Genomic DNA, 12401 nt, shown 5'->3' with positions numbered 1-12401 from the left:
AGAGTGAAGGAAACACAGAGAGATCATCTACACTGTGCAAGAAGTGATGAATGGAAGAAGTCCTTTTATTTGTGCTTCGTGGAGCTCTCTGAATCTCTGCCCACACACTTCCATTGTTTCATTCCTCATCTTCTGCCAGCTGAAGTGCTTCCCACAGTTATTTTCAGGTCCCAAGTGTGGCAAATATGATAGGAATAGAAATAAATTCAAACAGTAGCACCAGAGGAGAGCTTGGCATTAGGGAACCTGGAAGTTGAGGGGAAATGGGGGTAGAGAAGGAGATAAAAGACAACAAAACATTTATGGTTATGAAATACAATCAACACCAAGTTCTTCATAAGCTTAAATAGCAGGAGTTAAAGATTACAAATGATTTAACAGGTGAGCTCCAAGGAGACTCTGCCTGGAAACCTGCTGGATTTGCTCTGAAAGTTCCCCACCTTATAAAGTGTTTCCCCACAAATTCCTTTCAGGAAAGCCCAAGGTGTATCAAGGTGTTAGAGTCAAGATTACAGTGAAGGAGTTACTGCAGCAGAGAAGAGCAAGGCAAGCAGCAACCAGTGCAGCAGTAAGTAAAACTCTTTTGGGGTCTGTTTTGTCTCTTCTCTCTTCATCTTTTTGTTTGTTTATTCCCTTGATCTCTGGGCCAAGGAGACTGTCAGTCCAAGTGTAGCAGGGTGGTCAGGATGGAGGGGAAGAACATTCAGCCAGGGTAGCTGCAGCAGTGATCTAAACAGGTGATGCTCAGAGGCATTAGTGCAGGGGAAAAGCAGAGCTGGATGTCCAGAAATATGACTCACTCTGGGAGGGAAGCCCAGGTGGACAAATTTCAGCCCAACTTACAGGCTCACAGGATGTTAGGGGTTGGAAGGGACCTCCAGAGATCATCAATTCCAACCCCCCTGCCAGAGCAGGACCATAGAATCCAGCACAGGTCACACAGGAACACATCCAGATGGGGCTTGAAACTCTCCAGAGAAGGAGACTCCACAACCTCTCTGGGCAGCCTGCTCCAGGGCTCTGTGACCCTCACAGTGAAGAAATTCCTCCTCATGTTGAGGTGGAACCTCCTGGGCTGTAGTTTATATCCATTGTCCTTTGTGCTGTCACGGGATACAACTGAGCAGAGCCTGTCCCCTCTCTCTTGACCCTCAGCCCTCAGATATTTATTCAATCCCCTTTCAGTTATCATAGCAGCTGCCTCCCATTCAAGATGTGGCCTGGCCAGGCTGAAGCATGCACCACACTGTTTTACAGCATCAAGTCAGGCACATGTCCAGGACATGCTTTCAACTCGAGCTGTGCAGCTTTGAGGAGCCATCAGTGCAGAGCTCTGTCACACTAAAGCTCCCTTAGCCTCCCCCTTTTCCCCAAGTCTCAGCCTTCCAGGAAGCTGCTTTCAACCACCCTTACTGATGGAGGCTTTCTCTTGTCCAGTTGGATCAAGCAGAAAATGAGGGCAACAAGGGTGCCACAGCTCCAGCAGCTCCCAGGCAGTGGAGAGGGTTTGGGAAACTCAGCAACAGCCCCAGATTTTAGCTAGCAGAAAGGAAGGGAAAAAAGGTATGGGAAAAGACCTCTTAAGCAGGGCTCCATCCTGCTCCATCAGGGCTCCTTAGCACAAGATTCAACAGTGCCTGACTGAATTTAGGTCTCCAACTTTTCCAGTGCCACCTGGGCAGAAACTAGCCCCAACCCTTCTAAAGGAGGGGATAGAGATCTGTGTACACACACACACACACACACACACACTCTCTCACTCACTCTTCCAGTCTTTGTAGGAGTCCTCTAGCTCAGGCCACTCCAGGGATTTGCATGAAGAGGTTGGTAAATCAGCACTTCTTCCTGGTTCATGACATTACAGCTTTGGATGCCTTTCAGATTTCGTCTGCCACCTCCTGCACCTCACTGCAGCTGATTGCACAAAAAGCTGCTCAGCCTACAAGGCACAGGAAGGGAGGCCTGGCTGAGCTGTGTGTGCAGCTGCTGGGCTTTGGGAGTGCTGGGGCACTCCTCCCCCTCCAGCCCTAATGGGAGCAGCCTCTTCATCACAGCCAGGTGGCACAGGGCTGCATGCAACTGGTTTTTGCTTGTTTTGCTCACACAAAAGTGAGAAGTGGCAGAGCAGAAGATTACCTTTGTGATCTGCAGTAGGTACACGTTGTCCTGGAGAGGCTCCAAAGGTTGGGGCCAGCAGGAAAAGCTCAACCTGAAAGCTTCTGCTGCTGGTGGAATGGCTGTGTCTGCCTTCTGACACATCTGCAGCCAAAGACAAGAGCAACCCTGCAGGCAATTCCAGCCCAGAATAGTCACTAATTAATTAATTAATTAAATGCATGGGGATCTGCTAGGAAGGTGTTGCCAGGGAAATGAGTCACTGACTTGAGAGCATTTTGAATAAAGGCAATGCAGGGGAAGTCTCTATGAAGTAAAACAGGTTTTGTATTTGCAGAGTAAAAACCTGGTCCCAAAGAAGCAGCATCAAAATTCCAGTTGCTTTTGGGGTGGATTTCTCCCCTCCAGCTGGTCAGCTTCCTAGAACAGACTGATCTGTTGTTTCAGCTTCCAGCATCCCTTGGGGAATGGGACTGACTGGCTTTGCAGAGGCTGTGGGGAGCAGTGTCAGAGCTGCCTCTCCAATGGCATCAACACCAAACAGGGCAACCCAGTCTGATGCCCAGCTCTGGGCAGTTGTCTTCAGTCATGTTTGGAGAGTTACCACTACAAATTTTAGTTATTCCCCATCATACTTATCCCTACAAATTGTTTGGGATCCCTCCACTGTGGTATTAGTGATCCTAGTAATTACCACCTGTTAGTTTTAGGGGCAAACCACCTCTCCCCCGAATTAACTGCAATAATACAGGAGGAAGAGCACTCCAGCAAGGTGCTGTGTCAAAGGTTTTACAGCAGGTTGATGGCTCCTCCAGTGTCCTTTCAGGCTGAGGGAGCAATCACACTGTGCATGTTAATCTCATTCTCTAAGTGCCGGGGAAGTTTTCCATCTCACAGGTAAATAAGAGTTAGACAAACAGGTTGAAGAAAAGTCCTAACTTACCTCAGCATGCAGGGAAATGGCTAACTGTATCTACAGCTCCTTTTTCTTCCCTTGGCTTTGCTCAGGTTTCTTGGGGCAGCAGCAGTGGCAGCATCCAGTTTCCAGAGTCTGTGTCTCCTCCTCACCCAGGTTGGTACAAAGCCTATTCACATCGCCCCTTTCCCACCCCCTTCCCAATTGTTTTTTTTTTTCCTCACAGCCCAGCGTCTTCCCAGCCCTTGGCTGAGGCAGGCAGTTCCAGATAACCGCAGTGCAGCCAATCAGCACCTGAAAGGAGCCCATGAAATGCAGATGAGGATGCCGTGAGGCCAGCAGGGTACAAATCACTCTGCTCAGGAGCCTGCTCTCATTTCTGCAGTTTATTTTTTTTTTTCCCCACAGCAAGGAGGAAGATTCCCCTCAGGAAGGAACGCTCCTTCCCTAAGGAATAACACTGCTGGTGTCCCCTTCTCCAGGCTGCAGTCTGTGGGTCCAACTGGAGCTAGAGGGTCAGGTGGCCCTGGGGCACTTTGCTGAGCTCTGTTCTTACTCTCCTTGCAGCATCCATAGGAGTGAGAGGAGCCTCAGATTTTCAGCAAGACAAAGTTTTCCCCTCCTGGACGAGGGGAAAGGAGTGAGGGACTAGTTCACAGGTCCTTCAATTATTCTGCAGCCAAAGCAGAGAGACCTAAAAGGTTGGGCAGGTGTGAATATATACATTGCATGGACAAGGAAACCATTAAATCATCAATCTTTGGGAATCAATTTGCTTATGTTAATACAGAAATGTGAGACACAGCACAGCTTCTGCAGGCTGGAAAGTCTCCATCTGTCGATGTATTTTGGGTGCTTCTGACTTCCTGCCCAGGTCCAGCTAAACACTGCCAGCTTCCACCTGCAAACACATGGCTCTGACTCTGCCCACAGGCTGCCCCACTGCCTCCAGAGCTTCCCCATTGCCTTCACTCCTGTCCCCCTCCACCTGGACAAGGTTTTTCTTTTAGCCATTATTGATCAGAGCATGAAAAGATAATACTTCTGCTAAGTCAGATCTGCTGTGGGCTTTCATCCCCCAGCAAGCAAGCTGCAGCAGTGAGAGCTTCCTAGGAACTTGCACTTCCAGCAGTGACCCTAGATGGATGCAATGCTTCATTTTGTCTGCTCAAAGCTTTGCCTCCTGGATGGCTGTTTTGAGACTGTAAGAGCAAGTTGTTCTTCTGTTCTCCCCCTCTTCCAGCAGATATAGCTACCTTGCATCTGGAGTCTGGGTGAGGCAAAGCTGTAAAGCATTAATCACTGCATGGCAAGCTCCTGGGTCTGTCAGCAGTTGGCATTTGAAGGGAAGTCAGGGAATCAAGAGGCTGAGGGAGCTTCCAGATGGATTCCTGTCCAAAATGGCTGGGACCAGAAGGGTTCCTAGCAGTATTTAAAGAGCTTTGGAGCTTTCCAGGGAAACTAAAATTCCCCACGTTCTGTCTATGCTCTTGAGCATCTTTCTCCTGGTGTCTGCTGCCCTAGAAAATTCACACTGAACTTGAAGGATCTTTGTCCTTGTCTAAATCCACAGAGCCACTAAACCCTGTCTGGTTTACCTTCTCTCCTAGCACCTCTTGATGCAGAACCCATCTCTTCTGTTCCCACCCACTGCCCATCCTGGCAGTTTTCCAATTGCCTCTCCTGTGAAGAGAGCCCCAGCTATTTGGAGCAGCTGGTGGATTCCTGTCTGCAGACAGAAGCACCTCTAGACCCAGCCTTCAATGCTTTCCAGACAGCCTCACACTACACCTCAGATGCCTTCCAGCCAGTCCCACTCTGCTTTAACCAGGGCCTGGTAAGTTTGTGTCCCAGGGTAGCAGCACTCAGAGGGAAGAGAATCACATCAGGGCCAGAACAGCAGTGAAATGGTTTGGAAATGTGGCAGCTTTTGGGGGGCAGGCTGCTTCTACCTGGATTTCCATCAGGATCAAGGGACAAGGAGGCTCAGCCACATCTAGAGAGAGGCTGTAGGATAGGGAATGTCCCTTCTACAGATCCTGTAATGTTCTGCAAGGAATAGCTCAGTCCTGCTAGTGGACATCTAACTTGCAGAGAAGGTTCCAGTGAAATAATGTCACAGAAATTACCCTTTGGGCTTAGGCCTGATAGGGCCAAATGTTCTCCTGGAGCAGCCAGACCCTCCTGAGGAAGGCAGAGGCATGTTGGAGTGAAATCCTTTGTGTGAAGATCAAAGTTCTCCCAAGTCAGATGCAGAAGTAAACAAAAAGCAGAGTGTGGCTGAGTTCTGTCCCTCCTTTTGTCATCATTTTGGTACTGAAGCATAGAATTGTTTCAGCTGGGCCAGATGATCCTTAGGGTCCCTTCCAACCTGGCATCCTGTGGTCCTGGCTGCTCTCCACATTTCCCCACAGGACTCCCTGAAACCTCCTGGTTTGTTTTGTTTCCTCTCCAGCTGCAGGCTGCAGGATCCCCCAGCTCAGCTGACCTGCCCAGCCCACTGAGCCACAGCTGCTCTCCTCCTCAGCTCTCTCCTTTCACTCCACCAGCCCACAGCTCCCCCTCTGCTCTCGACACCAAGACCTATGGCTACCCTGCAGAGGAGTGGTCCTGCCATACCCCCTCCCCATACCCCACCTCTGCCTGCTGCTGCACAGCCTGTGGCTCCCAGCCAGTGGACAGCAGGGCCCCACAGTACTTCTCCTGCCCCAGCATGGACTGCATGGACTACCTCCCACCCATGGCTGATGACTTCTTCAGAAGGGATAGGGCCTGTGACATCTGCTATAGCTAGTGGGGGCTGTGGTTTTACACATCCACTGTATCCAAATCAGATTAATTACCCATGAACTATGCAAAGCTGCACTGCCTAGCACCAGCCAGTTTATTCTTCACTACTCACACATTTTCTACATGATGCCGTCACTACATTAGTCCTGTCTTGTATGATCAGGGGTATTCTTGTGGCTGTTTGGGTGGGGGGTTTGGTTTGGAGGGTTGTTTGGGTTTATTTTTCTTACCAAAGAGATGTTTTAAGCCAGCTCTTTTTGATACAAATAAATAGTTTGGTATGCAAGCTGAAGCCTCTTCATTCCTCATGTGATAGTCAGACACTGGAGGAGGTTATCCAGGGAGGTGGTGGAGTCCCCATCCCTGGAGGTGATCAAAATACCTGTGGATATGGCACTTGGGGGCATGGTTTGATGGCCATGGTGGTGTTGGGCTGATGGTTGGACTGGATGATCTTGGAGGGCTTCTCCTACCCAAACAATTCTGTGATGTCAGTTAGAAAATCTTCTGCTCTCTCTTAAGCATGAGATCTAAATGAAGATGGACCAGTTCTTGCTTTCTAATTCCCACTGTCCTCAGGCCTGAGTAGCTCTGTAGGTGAGGTACACAAACCTGTAGCCTTGCTGTTGATGATGATGAAAAGGGAGGTCCTTGGCAGGGATTTCCCCCAAACCTTTCCTATTTTCCCTTTCACCCAGCTTCCTAACAGAGGAATTCCATGATTCTGTGTTAGTGCTTTTCTCTTTCTGCTAATGATCAGGATCCTGGCCCTGAGTCTCTCTTTCTGCTAATGATCAGGATCCTGGCCCTGAGCCTCTCAGCAGCAGCCTACACAAGGAACAGTTACTGAGCAGCATGGAAGGTCTCACTTACCCTTTCCAGCAGATAAAAAGTCTTTACCTATAGAATCATTTGGCTTGGAGAAGACCTTCAAGATCCTCAAGTCCAACCAGTAGCCAGCTCCATCAATTCTAGTGCTCAGCACTCAGCACACAATCAAAACCACCCCCAAAACCACTGTGCAGCACTCAGCTCTGGGATGGGTCACAGCTTCTTAGTTCCTGCTCCTGCTGAGGCTGCTGTCATGACAGTCCCTAGTGATTCTTGCAGAGAAACAAAGCTGCTGCTTGCCATGCAAGCTCAGGGCTTAGCCCATGGCTCCTGTGCCAGAAGGGCCCCTCAGGCTTGCACAGAGCTTCAAACCAAACTACCTTGGCTGCTGCTTCAATGTCAGCTTCCCTGTGAAGGCAGAGCTGCAGTGAGAGGCTGATGCAGCTGGGCTGCCTTTTGTAAAGTTTGAGCTGCTGAGATCAGGTTTTCTGCATAATCAGCTGAACAGGAGCTAAACATTTGTTGGTTGGTTGTTAACATAGCTGAGGATTCCCTGGGTTTTGCATAAACCCAGACCCTTCTATGATTGTGTCTCACCTCCTTTTAACAGCACTTGGTGAGGCAGGCTGCCAAGCCACCAGTTTCTCAGCTGAGCAACCAGACTGGAAAGGGAAAGAATCTCTCCATAATAAGTCCACCACAAACAAACAAACAGCAAACAAGGGCTAACTACAGCTGGGAGGAGAAATACATCATTTAACCAGCAGTGCACTCACCTTCTCCTCCAGACACTGCTGCAGCTAACTGCAAAGCTTTCCTCTGCCCAGAGAGGAAATTGCTCACGTGGCCAAGGAGGCAACAAAGATATCTGGTGGTAGTAGGGAGGTTTCCTTGCTTTGACCAAAAAAACCCCAACCAGTATTTCCTCACCTTGTGAAGTCTGTGAAGAGCTCAGTGTGACATTTTGTTAATGAGACATGGAAAAAGTGTTTATATCAAGCCAGTTGCTTCAACCTTCTGTCCTCACCTTCACCTGAAACCAGAGCTGTTACCTCCAGTGCAGCCTCCAGAGGTGTTCTTACACAGCAAGGAGCAGGTGGAAAGGGTGAGCATTCAGCAAGGAGAGCACTCAGAGACATGGAATTGTTTGGGTTGGAAAAGGCCTCTAAGGTCATCCAGTTCAACCATCAACCCAACCCCACCATGGCCACCAAACCATGGCCCCAAGTGCCATGGCCACAGGTTTCTTGAACACTTCCAGGGATGGGGACTCCACCACCTCCCTGGGCAGCCTGTGCCAATCCCTGACCACTCTGGCAGCAAATAAGTTTTTCCTTCTCTCCAACCTAACCCTCCCCTGGCAAATTTCAGGCCATCTCCTCTCCTTCTATCACCTGATGCAGGTCTCTGCAAGTCTGCAGGTGCCTGCTATGGCAAAGGCCAAAGGGCTGATGGAGAGGCTCTTGCAATGAATTTATAGAATCATAAAATTATGGACTGGCAGAATCATTAAAGCTGAAAAAGACCTTTAAGACTTTCCACTTCAACTGTAACCCAGCTACCAAGACCCCTAAACTACATCCTGGACTGCCTGCCCTCAGCACTGAGCTTCCCCACTTCCAGGGCTTGCAGGTGGCTGAGGTGCTGAGAGGGGAGCATGCACTATGCTCTTACAGACAGCAGATATTTAACAGCTGCTGGCCTCACACTGCATGGGACTAGCTGCTCTGATATCATCAGCAACTGCAGTGCTGGGCTGAGGATATTTCCACTCAAATATTTCTATGCACTGAGATCTCTGGACTCTTATAGCTTCCATTAATAAGCAGTGCTGCCCTCCATCCCTTGCAGCTTCTTCTTGGTTCTCTGTTGTTCTTCTAGTTGTTTTGCAACCTCCCATGCCAGGGACTGGGAATGTATTTCAGGCAGCTCCACATCAATAGCTCCAGGTGACACATCAGTGCAAGTAAAAGCTTGCTGGCTGTTGACACAAGGATGTCTTGTTGACACAAGAAAGAAAAGAGACAACAACAATAAAACCAACCAAAAAAAGGCCAGAGGAGGACTATTCAAAGGTTGATTGTGCATTTTCTGGCTATGGAGAACATATTCTTTCCTCCTTCCACATCCCTGCCCACCCACTCCCTCCAATAAAAAAAAAAAAAAAGAGGGGTTAAAGGAAAGTACCTTGGGTCATATCTCCAAGAGAGCTGGCACAGCACTACTGAAATGCTGGCATTTCATCTACCCCTGCCAGGTGAAGCTCTGCCAGCCTATATAAACACAAAGCCCAGGATCACCTCAGTCTTGAACAACTCCAGAAGTAACCTCACAGTTACAGAGGGAATAAAAATGGACTTTTATTTTCAGGTTCTTTAGCAGCTGCACAGAGTATTTGATCAGAAAGATTTCCTTGCCAACCTGCTGGTGACTTTTCTGTGGTTCCACTTCAGCCCATTTGTCTGGAGATAAGGAGCTTTTGTTATGAGTCACTTTTCCAAAGCCACAGGTAGGAAGAGATAAGCTGAGCAAATAAGGCAGTGCTGCTAAGGCTATAAAAGATACATTTCCCCTGAAACAGGCAGAAGAAACTGAAGGGTTAGCTATGAGTATTGCTCAAAACAATTAAGTTCATCCCAGCAGAGAAGATTTGAGCCTGCAAAGGGATTTCCTTGGTACAGAGACCAGGAACTGGCTGGCTTGATAGGGAAAGGTGCAGGGAAAGGGGAAGCAGCAGCCTCCAGCTGCCTGATGAATCCAGCCCAAAGGCAATATGAACAGCTTGGTAATTGTGGCTGGCTTCAGAGCTCTCTCAGCTTTAGGAAGCTGTGCACAGATGAGAGAACAAATCCTTCCTGGGCCTGTCACGAGTCCTTTCCTCTCTAAATCTGCTCTGAGTGACACCAGGGTGCTGCTTTCAATGGAAGAGCCACATCCATCTTTCCCCACACTGATACTTCCCCTGACATTCTGGAGGTGCTGGTCACAGCCTACAAGTCATAGATTCACAGACTGGTTTGGGCTGGAAGGAACCTGGAAGATCATCCAGTTCCAACATCATGGTGGTGGTTGCTCTGCACTGAATACCCAACAGCAGACAGAGGAAACAGTCAGGAGAGAAGCCCCTCTAGAAACCAGCTTGTGTATTTGCTTGTCACTTGCTACAGAAGGACTTGTGCCATCCCAGGGGCATTTCTAAAAGCTTTCTACATTCCTCCTCACTCATCACCTGCCACGTGCTGGTCACAGTTGTACACTTTTGTTGCTGGCAAGTTCAGGAAATGAGCATTTTATTGACCATTTTTCTCTTGACAAACACCAATGTGGTTAGCACTCAATTCAGGGCTTGTTATGACATCCCTTCCAAGTAAGAAAGCACAAGCTGCTGCTGGCTGGTGCCCAGAGACATGCAAATGTATGCAAACACATGTAAATACACTCCTGCTTCTTGGTTTTATGTGTGTGGCAGTGGATGTTGGCAGTTTGTAGATATGACAGAGTGAGAAGCAACAGCAAAGCAGCAGAGAAGAGGGCTGAGGAAGTGCAGAACCTTTCTGCATCTCTGAAAGGGCTTCTGTTCAGCTACAGAGGTGTTTGGACAGCCCAAGCCTGCAAGGCTGCCAAAAGTGCTTTAGAAAACTCCATCCCATTGAGTTAGTCAGTGGGGTGATCACTGCAGTGATTGAAGTCTGCTCTTCATCTTTTTGTTCAGTCCTGTGAGGGAAAAGAACTTGTGCAACATGGAGGAATTCAGAGGATGAGGATGAGACACTGAGGACGAGACAGCCTTTGTGAGGGGGTTGTCAAAACACAGCTTTCACTCCCTCCAGGCATCTGCCTCCAACCAGGCTGACCTGGCAGAGGCACTGCTGCCAGCTGATTGCACAGCAATTCACAAATCATTTCACAGAAAGAATAAGAAGGATCTATTAAAATGCTCCCTTGGACAAGAAGGGGAATAGGAGAGCACCACATGGCACCCAGATGCTGCTGTGTAGAGGTCTGCATGGCTCAAGGGTTTTCAATAGCATCCAGACCCAAAGGAAGTCACTGTCCCCTACACAGGGGAGGGCTCAGCTCCCCACTCTGAGGTGCTTCCAAAGATATTCTTTGCCATCAGAGAGGGAGGATTGGATTGGATCAGATGTCTGAAAGAGGAATCCCTTTGCTGGGAAGCTCTCAGGAGCCACACAAACCTGTCCTGCAGAGAACTTTCCCATGTGCTTGCTCTCAAGAACATCCTTTTTCTTCTCCTGGAGTGTGGCAATGGGCAGCTGCTTCAGCTTTCTTCCACAAAGTGCTAAGAAGTGGGGGAGTAGCAGCTTGTAGGAACCACCACTTGGAGCTCTTGAGTTTGGATGTCCATTCACACAGGTGAAATACAGCCAGGAATGGCACCTCAGGCTGGCTTCACCTCTTGCATCCAGCCTCTTCCCTCCCCTCAGGTTCCTCCATTCCCAGGCTAGCAGGAGCCATGGAGGCAACTGCACATCACAAAGGCTTCATTTCAAGCAGTGCCTCTGTCCAGGACCCACAAGTAGCACAGGGTTTAGAGCAGTATTTCCCAACCTTTCAGAGCCAAACTACCACCTTGTGTTCCATCACCACCATGGTTTCAGCAGGCACCAAATCAAAGGCTGGCTGCCAGTGGAACATTTGATTGTTTATGTGACAGTCACTTACTTTGTTTGCCTCCTTGCTTGCAAGCAGTGCTTGAGGTATGTGAGTATTCTTTGTTAACAAAATGGAGTTTTCAGCCACTTCTGATCTGATCTTCTGGCATCCTACATGCTGCTCGTGGTCTACAGTTTGAGAAATGCTGCTGTCTCCCTCTGCTATAAAGCCTCCAGGAGCAGGGACTCTAGGAGCAGAGGTTAAGAATCCTCTGAATATTTTTTAAGAGGGCCTTGTGCAATCAGCAGGGCTGAAGTTGAAGCCATTCCAGACATTGCAGGCAACCTAGAATCTGGCATTTTGGTGGCAGGAAAGGAATGCAGCTGCAACTCTCCCTTTCTTCAGCAAATGCCTTACCTGCCAAAAAAAGAAAAGAAAATGTAGAACCTCATAACACAGTGTCTGAAACTGTGCTTGCAGATCCCCCAGAGCATGCAGACACCCCAGAGCATGCAGACCCCCCAGTGCTTGCAGACACCCCAGTGCTTGCAGACCCCCCAGAGCATGCAGACACCCCAGTGCTTGCAGACACCCCAGAGCATGCAGACCCCCCAGTGCTTGCAGACCCCCCAGTGCTTGCAGACCCCCCAGAGCATGCAGACATCCTACTGCATGCAGACACCCCAGTGCTTGCAGACACCCCAGAGCATGCAGACCCCCCAGAGCATGCAGACACCCCAGTGCTTGCAGACACCCCAGAGCATGCAGACCCCCCAGAGCATGCAGACACCCCAGTGCTTGCAGACACCCCAGAGCATGTAGACCCCCCCAGAGCATGCAGACATCCTACTGCATGCAGACACCCCAGTGCTTGCAGACACCCCAGAGCATGCAGACCCCCCCAGAGCATGCAGACCCCCCAGAGCATGCAGACCACCCAGAGCATGCAGACCCCCCAGTGCTTGCAGACACCCCAGAGCATGCAGACACCCCAGAGCATGCAGACATCCTACTGCATGCAGACACCCCAGAGCATGCAGACCCCCCAGAGCATGCAGACACCCTACTGCATGCAGACATCCTACTGCATGCAGACACCCCAGAGCATGCAGACCCCCCAGAGCATGCAGACACC

The sequence above is a fragment of the Indicator indicator genome, chromosome 34 (assembly GCF_027791375.1).
Source record: "Indicator indicator isolate 239-I01 chromosome 34, UM_Iind_1.1, whole genome shotgun sequence".
Classification (NCBI taxonomy): domain Eukaryota; kingdom Metazoa; phylum Chordata; class Aves; order Piciformes; family Indicatoridae; genus Indicator; species Indicator indicator.
Note: the sequence above shows the minus strand (reverse complement) of the source record.